Source organism: Hemicordylus capensis, chromosome 2 (genome assembly GCF_027244095.1).
Source record: "Hemicordylus capensis ecotype Gifberg chromosome 2, rHemCap1.1.pri, whole genome shotgun sequence".
Classification (NCBI taxonomy): domain Eukaryota; kingdom Metazoa; phylum Chordata; class Lepidosauria; order Squamata; family Cordylidae; genus Hemicordylus; species Hemicordylus capensis.
The window spans coordinates 217221686-217237300 of NC_069658.1; the positions used below are offsets into that span (position 1 = coordinate 217221686).

General features: G+C 50.2%; 1 long non-coding RNA gene across 3 annotated transcripts in view; it reads left to right on the forward strand.

Moving 5' to 3' along the window:
• LOC128344459 (uncharacterized) overlaps window positions 1-15615 on the forward strand; it is a 52718-nt gene that overhangs the window by 4373 nt on the left and 32730 nt on the right. For 2 of the 3 annotated variants that reach the window (XR_008315865.1, XR_008315864.1), the window contains exon 1: window positions 13162-13348. This is a non-coding gene — a long non-coding RNA (uncharacterized LOC128344459). Of the gene's footprint in view, window positions 1-13161; window positions 13349-15615 lie in introns of those variants that run through there. The other variant, XR_008315866.1, reaches the window with a different exon arrangement.

A 15615-nucleotide genomic window follows, 5' to 3' on the forward strand; every position in this document is an offset into this window, starting at 1 on the left:
GAATAAAGCCAATTGTTCCTTTGGGCTGTGAGTCTGAGGGGCTAACCTGTTTTCAGAGGCCCTCCTGTCCTCGATGTGTTGTGATCAAAAAGGAAATGCGCAGGGAGGCCTTTCTCTTACTTCTGACAGTGAGTGGCAGCTTTCGGTTATGACTCTGCAAATCATCTTGTGAATTCCGTATCTCGAAAAGGCACCTCGATTGAGGTTTGGCTAATTTATGCTGAATTAAATGGATTTAAATTGATTAAAAAGGCAAGTGATTAACCCTCTAAAATCATTCTAACTGACTAACAGCCCTAATTTAAATAATGTACCCATTGCAGCACTTTGAGGTGCCCTTTGGGTGATCTGTTCAGGAGGAGACGAGAACCTTTGATGTGCTGGACGATAATTAATACTCATTGTTTAAGTACGTTTAGTATGTTCTCTGTCAATCATGTTGAGAAGAGAAAAGTATTCCCCACTGGGTCAGCTCCAAGTCAGGTTCCCAACCCTCCAGGACTGGCCTTGAGTTTCTGGGATTGTGACACAAGCAGCCACTGCACCAATCCCCATCCTCACCTCAGCCCTATTTGCATGCCTAGCAACCAACACAGAAAGAAAAAGGGCATGGCATAGGATTGCCAACCCTCTAAGATTGGCCTAGAGTCTCCAGTCATTGGTATCAATCTCCAGGGACTCTTAGAAGCTATCCTGAAGATTTGGACAGCTTGCAATTGAAGAAAATAGAGTTGACAACTCTGTCTTCAGGGTTGAGCAGGCTTTGGGCAAAGCACCCTCCTACACTGTGAGGCCTACCTATAGGTGTAGGGCTGAGGGGAGTGATGCTCTGTCAGGTGCATTGTGGGGGGATTAAAATGGCAGCTGCAGCTATGCCAGCATTTCGAGCATTGAGAATAGCATCAACTTCCCCAACAGGTACCGCCCCCATAGGGGCCCCCACTTGGCAGGCTGACCAGTCAGAGAGCGGCTTACTGCTGGCTCTATTGCATCCGCCATTTTATTTCCCTTACAGCACCTCTGATCTGACATCACTCTAGAGCAAGGCTGTACTGGAGGCAGTGTTCCCTGTAACGGGGAATCCCAGATGCTGTTGACTACAGCTCCCAGAATCCCCATCTGCAGTGGTCTTTGGCTGGGGAGGCTGGGAGTTGTAGTCAAGAACATCTGGGATTCCCTGTAACCGGGAACCCTGATTGGAGGAGGTTGCAGGGAAATTAAAATAGCAGCAACTCCAACAGCACTGAGCGCTGGGAAAGGCAAACCAGCTAAAAAGGGGGCCCAGTGGTGGCACCGCAGGCATCGATGGTTCTAGTTAGAGGTGCCTGGGTTAAAAACAATAATTTGCCCATATAGAAGCCTGGGCAAAAAGCCAAGATTTCACATGCTTTCTGAAAACTGTGATGGAGACTGAGGAGCAGATGGACACCATATTATGAAGGATGCTGGACTAGATAGGCTTCCTTGGGCCTGATCCAGCAGGGCTGTTGTTCTGTTCAGCCTGATAATGCCCAACAGAAGCAGCATTCCCTCTAACAGGGATCCCCAGATGTTGTTGACTACAACTCCCAGAATACCCAGCTGCAATGGCTTTTGCTTGGGGATTCTGGGAGTTGTAGTCAGCAACATCTGGGAATCCCTGTTAGAGGGGACACTGAACAGAAGGTATATCAGGACCGACATGACTACACAGCCCTACCCTTTGGGGTTCCTTATTGAGAGTTGGGCTTAGGAAGATAGGGAACTGCCACCTGGCGAGTCAGACCATTGATCCATCAAGCTCAGCATTGCCTACACTGACTGGCAGCAGCTCTCCAAGACTACAGGCAGGAGTCTTTCCCAGCCCTACCTGGTGATGCTGCCAGGGCTGAACCTGGGACCTTTTGAATGTGAAGCAGACACTCTGCCGCTGAGCTACAGCCCTATCCCCTGACTTCTGGCTCTGTACAGCTTTCTCCTTCTATCAGCAGCGACTGGCAGACGAGCACCTGAAACGGCTCCTTTATTTTGCATGCACGTGTGCAATAGGGGCCGGCCGTGGGCCAGTTCTTGAATGTACCACGGCGTCGGTAATAGCCCCGATTATCCAAAGGCACAAGTGGCTCATCTGCTGTGCGCAAGCCGAGCGAGGAAACAGCTGCTTCATCGTCCCGCCGTCCAGGGCTCTAATAGACCGTAATGCTTGCAATTTAAATGTGGCGTAATAGCAGCCAGACGCTCAGTGATGTTTATAGTACACAAGGCTCAGTGCTGCTGCCTTCGGCCTATTTATTACATTGGCTTTTAATGTTGGATTCCAAGAGACACCTGGGACGCCGGCGATTAATTTATTCCAGGGTTTGCTAGGAGGCAGCTGGGTTATCGGGGTCGTCTGTCTGTCTCTGGGCCTGGGCAGCCTGCGAGGGAAAAGGGGCCAGGACCTCGGAGAGTTCCAAGCAGGACTGCAAGTGGGCTGGGTATAACGATGTGAGAGGGATGTTGCTCCAGCAGATGCCTGGAGCTGACCGCCAGTTGTCTGGCACACTTTTCATTTCTGGCCACATAATGAAGCCTTGGAGGGTGGTGGATAAGAAGGCACGGTTCCAGACTCTTGCATGGTTTTCTGCTAGTGGGAGTTCATCCCCAGCCATTACAAGTATTTTTGAAACAGCAATTGCTTTCTAGTGAGGTACTGTGGGGGGAAATGTTTTTTTTTTAAAGGTAGGATTTTTTTTTTAATAGGTAGCTTTCACATTTTGCTAACATCTGGTCCTAACTTCCACCCTTGAACACATTCTGGGCTGTACCCCAAGCTGTACTCAGAAACAACAACAATGGATATTTATATACCGCTTTTCAACAGAAGCCCCCAAAGTAGTTGTTTATTATTATTATTATTATTATTAATAATTACATTTATATCCCACTCTTCCTCCAAGGAGCCCAGCAGTGTACCACATACTTAAGTTTCTCTTTCACAACAACCCTGTGAAGTAGGTTAGGCTGAGAGAGAAGTGACTGGCCCAGAGTCACCCAGCTAGTATCATGGCTGAATGGGGATTTGAACTCGGGTCTCCCCGGTCCTAGTCCAGCTCTCTAACCACTACACCATGCTGGCTCTCAAAGAAAGCCACACTGGTTTACAAAGAGAAATATAAATAAATAAAGATGGCTCTCTGTCCCCAAAGGACTCACAGTCTAAAAAAGAAACGTAAGACAGACACCAGCAACAGCCACGGGAGAGATGCTGTCCTGGGGCTGAATAGGCCCAGTTGCTCTCCCCCTGCTCAATAAAGAGAGTCACCACTTTTAAAAGGTGCCTCTTTGCTCAGCAAAGCCAGAAACCAGAGACCTGGGCCCCAAGATTAGCAAGATTTCTGAATGTTACAATTGCTCTGCTGGTTGAGACAAGATACCTGGGAGTATTTCTGGGGAGTGTGCGCTCCCAACTGGTCAAGCTTTTGAAAATGTCCTCCTCTGAACAAATGTTCCACTCTGCTCTCCACTGGTGGTCAGACCTGATTTCGAATCCTGCCCCACATGATGCACAGTGTACCGGCGAAAGTGTGAAGGGAGGAGAGCTGGCCTTGTGGTAGCAAGCATGAATTGTCCCCTTTTCTAAGCAGGGGCTGCCCTGGTCTGTATTTGAATGGGGGACAACATGTGTGAGCACTGTGAGATATTCCCCTCAGGAGATGAGGCCACTCTGGGAAGAGCACATGAATGCTTGCATACAGAAGGGTCCAGGTTCCCTCCCTGGCATTTCCCAGATAGAGCTGAGAGAGTTTCCTGCCTGTAACCATGGAGAAGCTGCCCGTCTGTGTAGACATAAGAACAAAAGAATATAAGAATAGCCCTGCTGGATCAGGCCTAAGGGAGCCTATCTAGTCCAGCATTCTGTTTCACACAATGGCCCACAACATGCCGCTGGAAGCCTATAGACAGGAGCTGGGGGCATGTCCCATCTCCTGCTATTACTCCCCTGCAACTGGTATTCAGAGGTATGCCTCTGAGGCTGGAGGTGGCTTATAGCCCTCTGACTAGTAGACATTGACAGAGTAGAGGAAGAATGGCAGTTCAGTCCCAAAATAGAAAAGCAAAACCAGTTTAGTAAGAAAGCAGCCAAGTAAGAGGTCTTGAGACAGTTCTTTAGTAGTGAAGAACTACAAGGATTGATTGATTGATCATATTTCTATATCGCATGATATGCAAAGGTAAATCTTGCCTCATCAACCTTTTGGAGTTCTTTGAAAGTGTCAACAAGTGTGTTGATCAAGGTGATCCAGTTGACACAGTATACCTGGACTTCCAAAAAGCTTTCGACAAAGTTCCTCATCAATGACTCCTGAGAAAACTTAGCAGTCATGGGATAAGGGGACAAGTACATGTGTGGATTGCTAACTGGCTGAAGGACAGGAAACGGAGGGTAGGTATAAGTGGAGAGTTTTCACAATGGAGGGAAGTAAGAAGTGGGGTCCCCCAGGGATCTGTACTGGGACCGGTGCTTTTTAATTTATTCATAAATGATCTAGAAGCAGGGGTAAGCAGAGAGGTGGCCAAATCTGCAGATGATACCAAACTCTTTCGGGTAGTGAAATCCAAAACGGATTGTGAGGAGCTCCAAAAGGATCTCCCCAAACTGGGTGAGTGGGCGCCTAAGTTCAAAATGCTTCAAAATTGGCCCCTTGGTATACGGAAGATCTATGGGGGCTGAAGCGGCAAGGTAGGCGACTGGAGCGCAAGTGGAGAAAAACTCGACTCGAATCCGACAGATTACGACATAGAGCACATTTAAAGATCTATGCTCAGGCGATACGTGCGGCAAAGAAGCGGTTCTTTTCTGCCCGTATTGCCTCTGCGAGTTCACGTCCAGCGGAGTTGTTCAGGGTTGTCAGGGGACTAGTATCTGCTCCCTCTCCCTTGAACCAGAATTTGGAAGCATCAGTTACCCACTGTGGTGTGTTTAATGAATTTTTCGCAGACAAAATCTCTCGGATTTGGGCCGACCTAGATGGAGACTCCACAATTAATCTGATGTCTGAACTGGAGGTGTCCGACAACCCCTCTTATACGATTCGGCTGGATCAATTTCAGTTTGTGACTCCTGAGGATGTGGACAAGCTGCTTGGAGCGGTGAGGCCTACCACTTGTCCTCTTGACCCTTGTCCAACATGGCTTGTTCTATCTAGCAGGGAGGCTGTTGTAGGCGGCCTGGTAGAAATCATAAATGCTTCTCTGAGGGAGGGCAGGATGCCTCCTTGTCTTAAGGAGGCAATTATTAGACCTCTTCTAAAGAAGCCTGCGTTAGATCCCTCAGAGTTGAGCAATTATAGGCCAGTTTCCAATCTCCCATGGTTGGGCAAGGTAATTGAGAGGGTGGTGGCCTCTCAGCTCCAGGCAGTCTTGGAGGAAACTGATTATCTAGACCCATTTCAAACTGGTTTTCGGGCGGGCTATGGGGTGGAGACTGCCTTGGTCGGCCTGATGGATGATCTCCAATTGGCAATGGACAGAGGAAGTGTGACTCTGTTGGTCCTCTTGGATCTCTCGGTGGCTTTCGATACTATCGACCATAGTATCCTTCTGGAACGTCTGAGGGGGTTGGGGGTGGGAGGCATTGTTTTTCAGTGGTTCCGCTCCTACCTCTCGGACAGATTCCAGATGGTGTCGATTGGAGATTGTTGCTCTTCAAAATCTGAGCTTAGGTATGGTGTTCCTCAAGGCTCCATACTCTCTCCAATGCTTTTTAACATCTACATGAAACCGCTGGGAGAGATCATCAGGGGATTTGGAGCTGGGTGTTACCAGTATGCTGATGACACCCATAGGGGTGTGCACGGAACCGTGGAGCTGCGGTCCGGCACTGGGGTGGGGGGTTCCAACAAGAAATGGGGGGGCGTTACTCACCCCGGAGACAACCACACCGTAATTCACTGAGCAATCGGGTGGCAGGATATCTCCCTGCCGCCCGCTTCATTCCCCGCTCGGCGGCTCCGTCCTCATGTACTGTAAAGAATTGTCCTCCTTAAGCATTTAAACCCTTCAAAGCCCCGCTGGCGCTCGGCTGGCGGGCGCTCGGCTGGCGGCCGCCCCAAGAGGACCCCTGCTGCCCCCAAGAGGACCCCTGCCACCCCCATCCTTAAGAAATAACCTCCCATTGAAAGGGGACGGCAGGAGAGCTGCCTGCCGTCCCCTTCCGCTTTGCCGGTCTGGCTGCAAAGGGCTTCTAAGAAGCCTTTCGCGCACGCGCGCAAAGGGCTTCTTAGAAGCCATTTGCAGCCAGACCGGCAAAGCGGACGGTAGGGAGTTCTTCTCCCGCCGCCCGACTTAAAAATCGGGCGGCGGGAGAAGAACTCCTTGCCGTCCGCTTTGCCGGTCTGGCTGCAAAGGGCTTCTAAGAAGCCCTTTGCGCACGTGCGCGAAAGGCTTCTTAGAAGCCCTTTGCAGCCAGACCGGCAAAGCGGAAGGGGACGGCAGGCAGCTCTCCTGCCGTCCCCTTTCAATGGGAGGTTATTTCTTAAGGATGGGGGTGGCAGGGGTCCTCTTGGGGGCAGCAGGGGTCCTCTTGGGGCGGCCGCCAGCCGAGCGCCCGCCAGCTGAGCGCCAGCGGGGCTTTGAAGGGTTAAAATGCTTAAGGAGGACGATTCTTTACAGTACATGAGGACGGAGCCGCCGAGCGGGGAATGAAGCGGGCGGCAGGGAGATATCCTGCCGCCCGATTGCTCAGTGAATTACGGTGTGGTTGTCTCCGGGGTGAGTAACGCCCCCCCCATTTCTTGTTGGAACCCCCCACCCCATCCTCCCGAACCAAAACCACCCCGTGTCCGGACCGGTCTGGAGGCCTTTAGAATGGCCTCCGAACCGGTCTGTGCACATGACTAGACACCCAGATCTACTTCTCCATGTCAACTTCTTCAGGAGTTGGCATATCCTCCCTAAATGCCTGCCTGGAAGCAGTAATGGGCTGGATGAGGGAGAATAAACTGAAGCTGAATCCAGATAAGACGGAGGTACTTATTGTGCGGGGTCAGAACTCTAGAGACGATTTTGATCTGCCTGTTCTAGACGGGGTCACACTTCCCCAAAAGGAACAGGTTCGCAGTCTGGGAGTACTTCTGGATCAACGTCTCTCCTTGGTTTCTCAAGCTGAGGCGGTGGCCAGGAGTGCCTTCTATCAGCTTCGGCTGATACGCCAGCTGCGCCCGTTTCTCGAGATCAGTGACCTCAAAACAGTGGTACATTTGTTGGTAACCTCCAGACTGGACTTCTGTAATGTGCTCTACGTGGGGCTTCCTTTGTACGTAGTCCGGAAACTTCAGTTGGTCCAGAATGCGGCAGCCAGGTTGGTCTCTGGGTCATCTCGGAGAGACCACATTACTCCTTTGTTGATGGAGTTACACTGGCTGCCAGTAGGTTTCCGGGCAAAATACAAAGTGCTAGTTATTACTTATAAAGCCCTAAACGGCTTAGGCCCCGGGTATCTAAGAGAGCGTCTTCTTCGCTATGAGCCCCACCGGCCACTGAGGTCACTTGAGGAGGTCCGTCTCCAGTTGCCACCAACTCGTTTGGTGGCTACACAGAGACGGGCCTTTTCAGCTGCTGCCCCGAGATTGTGGAATGCGCTCCCTGCTGAGATACGATCCTCCCCATCTCTTGCAATTTTCAGAAAACACCTGAAAACACATCTCTTCAGCCAGGCTTTCTCAGCTTTTTAAAAATTTGTTTTTAAATTGTTTGATTGTTTAATTGTAGTTTTATGATGTTTTTAATTGTTAATTATTGTTATGTTTTATAATTTTTATTTTAATTATTAACTGATTTTAAGGTGTTTTAATGTAAACCGCCCTGAGCCTTTTGGAAGGGCAGTATAAAAGTTTTAATAATAATAATAATAATAATAATAATAATAATAATAATAAATAAATAAGTGGCAAATGCGGTTCAGTGTTGGCAAGTGTAAAGTGATGCACATTGGGAAGAAAACCCCCAACTTCAAGTATACGCTGATGGGATCTGAGCTGTCGGTGACTGACTAGGAGAGGGATACTGGGGTCGTGGTGGACAGCTCATTGAAAGTGTCGACTCAATGTGCGGCAGCTGTGAAAAAGGACAATTCCATGCTAGGGATCATTAGGAAGGGGACTGAAAATAAGAACACAAGTATTATAATGCTCTTATACAAATTTATGGTGCAGCCACATTTGGAGTACTGCATACAGTTCTGTTCACTGTATCCTAAGAAAGTCATTGCAGGGCTGGAAAAGGTGCAGAAGAGGGCAACCAAGATGATCAGAGATGATCAGGGGCCTGGAGCACTTTCCTTCTGAGGCAAGGCTGCAGCATCTGGGGCTTTTTAGTTTGGAAAAGAGGCAACTATGGGGTGACATGATAGAGGTGTATAAAATTATGCATGGAGTGGAGAGGTTGGACAGAGAGACATTTCTTTCTCTCACACATAGCACTAAAAGAACCAGAGGCCATCCCATGAAACTGAAGGCCAGGAAATTTAGGACCAGCAAAAGGAAGTACTTTTTCACATAGCACATAATTAATCTCTGGAATTCTCTGCTGCAGGATGTGGTGATGGCCACTCACCTGGATGGCTTTAAAAGGGGCTTAGACAAATTCATGGAGGACAGGTGTAGTGAATGGCCCCTCCATTCCCTAAAGAGTCAACCAGAAGTGAACCCTGTGTTTTGACTGACAGGCAGTGACCTCTAGGGATCAGCCACTCAGCACATGGTGGGCGGGACCTTGAGATCCTTGCCGCAGGAAGAGAAGGGGTTCTTTGGAGCCAGGCTGTGTGAACAACAGGTTGGCTGGCCAGGCCAATGGCTGCAACCAGGAGGACTGCAATCTGTTCCCCCTCCCAGCTTTGTGTGATCTCCAGGTTTGATAAGCATCCCCTCTGTTCCCTTGTCTAAGTCCTTTTTGAAAAGGCTACACATCGCAGGGGCCAGGACGGAGCCCGGACTATGAGCAATGAGCTGTACGCCACGACCCCAAGATCTCTCCCCTGGTCTCTTCTTCTCTGCGACACCCCTTCCGCTTTGTCAAGACAGCTCTAGCATCCCATCTCTTCTCCAGGTTAAACACTCCCAACTCCTTCAACTATTCCTCGTCGGTCTTGCTTCCCAGACCCCTTGACCTCCTCTGAGCCAGTTCATCAATCCCCTCCTTAAAATAGGGGGCCCAGAAGAGGTGATCCCAGGTGGATGGAGCAGTGGTCTAGTGCAGGAAAAGGCACGTTTTTGTGCTGGCATCTGGCAATCTCACTAGCAGATCCTGGACTGCCAACACGAATGTTCCCAGTTTCTAATGAGTCGGAGCGGGTGCCTTCTGCAAATTGGACGTGGAAGGCATTCACTAAGCCAGAGCGGGGCAGGTGGGCGCTGCTTTGATGAAACCCCGGCCACCTGAGATGCATAGATTAGTTTATATTAGCACCTGCAAGGGCACGCTCCGAGCTGTCCCACTGGCGTACTCATTTTAGCATTTTCCCTCCCTTCAAGGAATGAGGGTTTGGGGCCGATTAGTGTGGAGAGAGGAGAAACAAATGTCTTCTTCTTTTGCCTTCTCTCTTTCTCAGCTCACTAATTGACAGTCTGAGAAAGAAAGAAAAAACCTAGATATTTTCAGCCTGCACTTTTTAAAATACAATTTGTTCTTTCCTTTTTACCTCCGGCTTACGCGTAACCCACGCTTGCTCTATTTATTCTGTTCTCCTGGTTATCTCCCCCCCCCCCATTACTTAAATTTATCTCTTCAGGTATATCTGATCTAAATCAGAGTCCCAGATCTTCCTATAGACTCAAGTTAACTGGCAATTTCCAAATGCCAGGGGGAGGGGGCTGGAGGGGATGCAAACATGTCCTTGCCTAATTTGACAGTTTTTAAAAAGCTACCTTAGGGCATAGAACTGAAGGGGATGGGATGTAGGCAGGATTGCTAACAGATTGGGTTGTGCGTGTGTGTGTGTGAGTGTGTGTGACAGCTTGCCCCCTGCTCTTGTGCCTTCAGCAGGATCTTACCATGTCAGAACCAAAAGGCGAAGCTTTCCACAGCATGGAGATAAACATTTGCACTTCCTATATCCTGTCCCAGGCTGGGGTCTTGGCCAAGGCAGGGATCTGGGAGGGACATAGAACTCAAACAGCTCCAAGGGGAAAAGAGAACTCTGAGCAGGACTGAAAGAGGGCTAGGTATAACAACCTAGGAGGGACGTTGCTCTAGCAGATGCCAGTTTTTATTGCTGCAGATTGACCCCACCACTTCTCTGGGGAAGGCTCTGTTCCTTAAAGGGGCGTTGCACAGTTTTCTTAGCACTGGATGTAGCTGTGCTGTGGGACCCCTACTTGGGCTGGCAGGCCCTTGAGGGTCTCCTAGTCAAAGAACGAGGGCTGTGTCCTCAGGATGTGGTGGGCTCAGGACCCCTGGCTCTTCTGGTGGGGGGAGTCCCAGTAGTGCAAGTTCACTCAGGATCAGGGTCATACTGTGGTTGCAGCCACAGGGGCCAGGCAGGTCATACTGTGGTTGCAGCCACAGGGGCCATGGCTTCATGCTGTGGGGTAAATGTTGATCGAAGCCACTCCGAATTACACTCACGGCATTGGGGGAAGCAGCCCCTCCCCTCTGCTCTCATGGTGCTGGTTCACATTGCATGCCTCCATGTTTTCCTTCAAGCCAATTGGAAGGGAAAAAAAAGAGATTTCTAAAGCCTATATCGGCATTCTTAAAAGAGTGTATCCCTTTTATGATGTTAATGATTCTACATCAGTGCCTCCCTATTTGCTCTGGCATTTAAAAAAAAACAAACCCCCTTAAAACCAGCATTTAAAAAACCCGGAAATACATCAAGATAAGATAGAATTTGGAAGACAAAGCCCAATTTGTGTGTGGATCTTCCAAGGATCTTGAATGGACTTTGGGGTAATTTTGGCAGGTGTGTGAAAGCACACACTCTCTTCCGGAGGAGATTCGGGGTAACAGCCCTGTCTGTAAAAGACCCAGGTGAATGGTTGGCAACCCTAAAAATAAGGTTGGTTGTCTGGATTCCTTAATCCCATGGTGTAAGTCCAGAAACTATGACTGCGTGCAGAATGCAGTACCCTGAGAAGATGAGCTTTCGTTTAATGAAATGAAACAAGCGTAGCTTTTAGGCCTTCAAGCTATGCAGATAAGAGTTGGAAGCATGTTTGGTGATATTCCAAAAAAACCCCACACACAAACACCCAGAGCAGTGGTTCCTCTAATTTTTTTTAAATCTTTGTGAAGAATGAGTTTTGTTCTGGGCAGCAATATCAAGGCACTGTGTGCACACATGCATTCAGAGTGGGGCCTTCCTGATTCAACCTGAGCGGGATCTAAAATTAACCGAACAGATATCAGAAAACTTGTGAGTGCCTGCGCATGTGTGCACGCCTTAGAGGGAACAGTGACCCAGAGGATCTGGGGGACTGAGCAAGTTATTTGGGGGAGGCACGGGGGATTGCGAATATATGCAAATAGGCCTCATTTGCATAATGCTTACAGGTCACAGCCTACTGCTTTTCTTGGCACAGCCATTGTGTTACTATCAGTAAGGAATTTTTATTTTCTTCATGCAGGGTGTGAGAATGTAGTTTGCATTTCTGAGTGGGTGGTGGTGGTGTGGGGGAGAAATGGAACGCTGGTGACCTCTCCATCCATTCCAGCCCCACAAAGGCACCTGTGGCTAGGTGTGATAGGAGAAATATCTGGATGAAATTAGCAATATAGGGATGATAGTTCAGCAATATCTGGAGTACCACAGGTTGGCCACCCCGGCTCCAGGGCAGGGTTGGGCAAACCTGCCCCTCCAGCTGTTGTTGAACTACAACTCCCATCATCCCCAATGATGGGAGTTGAAGTTCACCAACAGCTAGAGGGCCAAGTTTGCCCACCGTTGCTCTAGGGCAGGGGTTCCCAACGTTGGGTCCCCAATTGCTTTTGGACTTCAACTCCCATAATCCCCAGCCCCAGTGGCCTTTGGTTGGGGATTATGCGCGTTGAAGTCCAATAACATCTGGGGACCCAACGTTGAGAACCCCTGCTCTAGGGGACTGTGCAGATGTTTAGGCCACAGCTCCCTCCTCAGGCAGGAAAAGGAACAGCAGCATGCCAAATGGAAGCCTCTGTATCAGGTTGAGCTATAGGCAGCGGCTACCAGGTGGCACAAGCAAAAAGCCAGGACTGGAAGATCCAGGCTAATGGCAGGGAATCTGGAATATGGGTCTCAACCAGGAGCTGAAAGTCAGGTGCATGCCTGAGATCAAGCTGAGTAGACAGTTCAGGGGAGTAAGCAGCGAACACCCTCTCTCCCCAAAACAAGGAGAGCTTGATACTGAAGCAAAGCTAATCTCAAGACAGGAAGTTCTTACACTCTTCCTCTTTGTGAAGCGAGCCAATGACTGGTCTCAGTGGGCGGGGTCAAGCTAGGGGTTGTAAGAACTTTGGGATTGTGGCAGTGCAGGAACTGGCCTCAAGGGGGAGCTCCAGCCTAGGCAGAATCTGACCCTTTGGCAGGCAATGTGAAGCCCTTGGGTTGGCCAGGCCACTCTAGGAACCTCAAACTCTATCCTCGTTGGTCTGGTCAACGGAACAGGTCTTTCTGCCTGCTGCACATGTGACTCCAGCAGAATCCTCCAAACCTGGGGATTCTCTTGGGCAGGGTGGCCAACCTAGGCCTTCCAGCTGTTGCTGAACAACAAGTCAGCACAGCCACAGTTGTCAAGGGTGTTGACAGCTATAAGGGCATTCTAGTTCAGCCACAACTGAACTGCAGCTAGAATGGTCTCTGGATGTATTCAAAGGGACTATATAACACCGATTTTGAAAGAACTGCACTGATTGCCAATATGTTTCCTAACAAAATACAAAGAATACAAAGTGCTGGTTATTACCAATAAAACCCTCAACGGCTTGGGTCCAGGGTACTTAAGAGAGTGCCTTCTCTGTCGTGAACCCTGCCGCCTATTAAGATCTTCTGGAGAGGTCCAGTTATGAGCCACTTTGGGTTACACTCGTGGCATTGAGGGGAGCAGCCCCTCCCCTCTGCTCTTGGTTTTTATTTTGGAGCAGGTTTACATTACATGACTCCGTGTTTTTCTTCTAGCCAATGTGGGGCGGGGGTGGGGGGAGATAGATAGAGAGATAGATTTCTAAAGCCGATATCTGCATTCCAAAGGACTGTATCCCTCTTATCATGTTAATGATTCTACATCAGTGCCTCTCCCTATTTGCTCTGGTGTTTTCAGGAAAACTCGCTTAAAACCAGCATTTTAGAAACCCTGAAATACAAAGCCCCGATCTGTGTGTGGAGTGCTTCCAAGGATCTCGAAGGGGCTTCGGGGTAAGTTTGGCCTGTGTGTGAACACACACACACACTTTCTCTCTTCTGGAGGAGATTCGGGGTAACAGCCCTGTCTGTAAAGTCTCCTGCTGCAATAAGAGCACCTTCTTCTCTGTTTCTTTTTAGGAGAACCCTGAAGACATCCCTGTTTTTTCAGGCTTTTAATTGAAACTCGCTGGGCCAGGCGCATAGCATCTGCGCCTCCGGCCGGCCCACCCACTGCCGCTGTTCCCCACCACCAGCATGCTGGGCTTTCTGGCTGGGCAGCTGGTTGACCAGCCGCTCCCCGCTTGCCGCCTGCTTCTCACCCTCCCGTGCTTTCTGGCAAGCTGGCTGGCTTCCTCTCCCCCATGCTTTCTGGCTTGCGGGTCCGCCGGAAAGCCGGCCCGCTACCTCCTCTCACCCCCTCCTCCCGGCGGCTGGTCCAGGCCGGTCTACCAGCTCCTCCAACCTCCTCCTCCCAACGGGTGGCTGGGTGAGGCCAGCCCACCTCCTCCTCCGGCCAACCCACCACCGCCGCCATTGTCCGCGTCCCTCTCGCAAGAGCTGCCACGCATGGGATTAGCGACAGGCACATTTAGGAGAATTAAATATACTAGCTGACCCTCATAGAGCATCTGTGTGCTCTTTGGGGCTAGCGGTTACCTCTTCCTCCCCGCCCCACTTCTGCCCCAGTCTCCAGTTCCTGACCACAGCTGGCCCATGCCAGGCCCAGCTGCCTCTCCTTCCCACCGCCACTTCTGCCCTCCTTTCTTCCCCCCCTCCTGGGCCTTGCCCCTGTGGCCGGGCTGGGCTTGCCGCCACCTCTGGCCTCCGCGGCCGGGCCAGGCCAACCAATCAGGACGACCAATCCTCCTGGGTGCATCCCAGCCAATCAGGCACCTCTGCCGCCCAGCCAGTCAGCTGGGTGCCGGGACACACATTCTAAGGCACACCCGGGAGAATGAAATATATAGATAGATTTAAATTTTAATAGGTTTTTACGCATTGAGATTTTTTTAACCTGTTTTATGCGTTTTAATTGTTTTATATTGTTTTTATATTTGTTATGCTTTAATTTGTACCCCGCCTGGAGATTTCTATATCAGGTGGTATAGAAATATGATAGACAGTAGACAGACAGACAAACTGGAGGATAGGGATGTGCACAGAACTGGCGGGGGGTGGCTCAAGGGCGGAGGGTGGATACCTTTAAGGGTGGGGGAGGGTGCTCTTACCCCTCCCTCAGCGTTTCCCCTGCCAGCACTGCAGTTTAAAAGGGTCCTCTGGGGGCAGCAGTGTCCCTCCCTGCTGCCTCGTCGCCTCGTCAGACCAGAAATGTCCAGTGGCGCATGCACGTGTCGCGCACGCGCACCCATCAGGCGCACGCATGCGCACCTGTCACTTCCCATCACTTCTGGTCCAACGAGGCAACGGGGCCACCAGGGAGGTATGCTGCTCCGCCTTCGAACCAGCTCAAATGCATGTCCACAGGACGGGTTCAGAGCTCCTAGAACGGAGTGCCGAACAGTTCCGTGCACATACCTACTGGCTGAAATAAAGGATGCCCCTGCTGAAAAGGGACTGTTGGCAACCCAGCCCCGGAAGCCCTTGGAATGCCATTAGGCGATAGCCAGTAGCGGCCGGTGATGGCGCCAGTGGAGGGGCAGTGAGAGGCACCTTTAAGAGTAAAAGAAGAGGTGCTTACCTCTGCTCTTGCCACACCTGAATGCTGCTCCGAAGCAGCGTGCTGCCCAGCACCCCCTTGTGGCAGGGGATTGCCTCCACCACTCACCTGGCCGCGGGCGGCGGATCGGCTCCGTGGAAGCCAGGTGAGTGGCGGAGGCAACCCCCTGCCGCAGGGGGTGCTGGGCGGCACACTGCTTCTCCAAGCAGCATTCAGGGGCAGCGAGAGCGGCAGGGGATATGGGGGGGGAGAGGGCACCACATCTGGATTTGTCCCTAGGTTCTGAGGGCAGGACCAGAACCAGGAGCTTTCCCAGACAGCAGGCTTTACTGTGGGTTTTCTGCGAGGCTTTACTGCGAGTTTGAAGTTGCCCCCCAAAACCGATGCAAAAAGTGGTGTTTTTTTTTTTAAAACCCAGTTATAAATCGGACCACACTCTAATTTCATTCATTCATTCATTCAACATGTTTCTGTACCACCCAAAACTTGCGTCTCTGGGTGGTTTACAATTAAAATCATTTAAACAAACATTAAAATCAGTTAAAACCCAGCCTAAAAAGTATTAAAACTATAAATCTAATGAAAAGCCTGGGTGAATAAA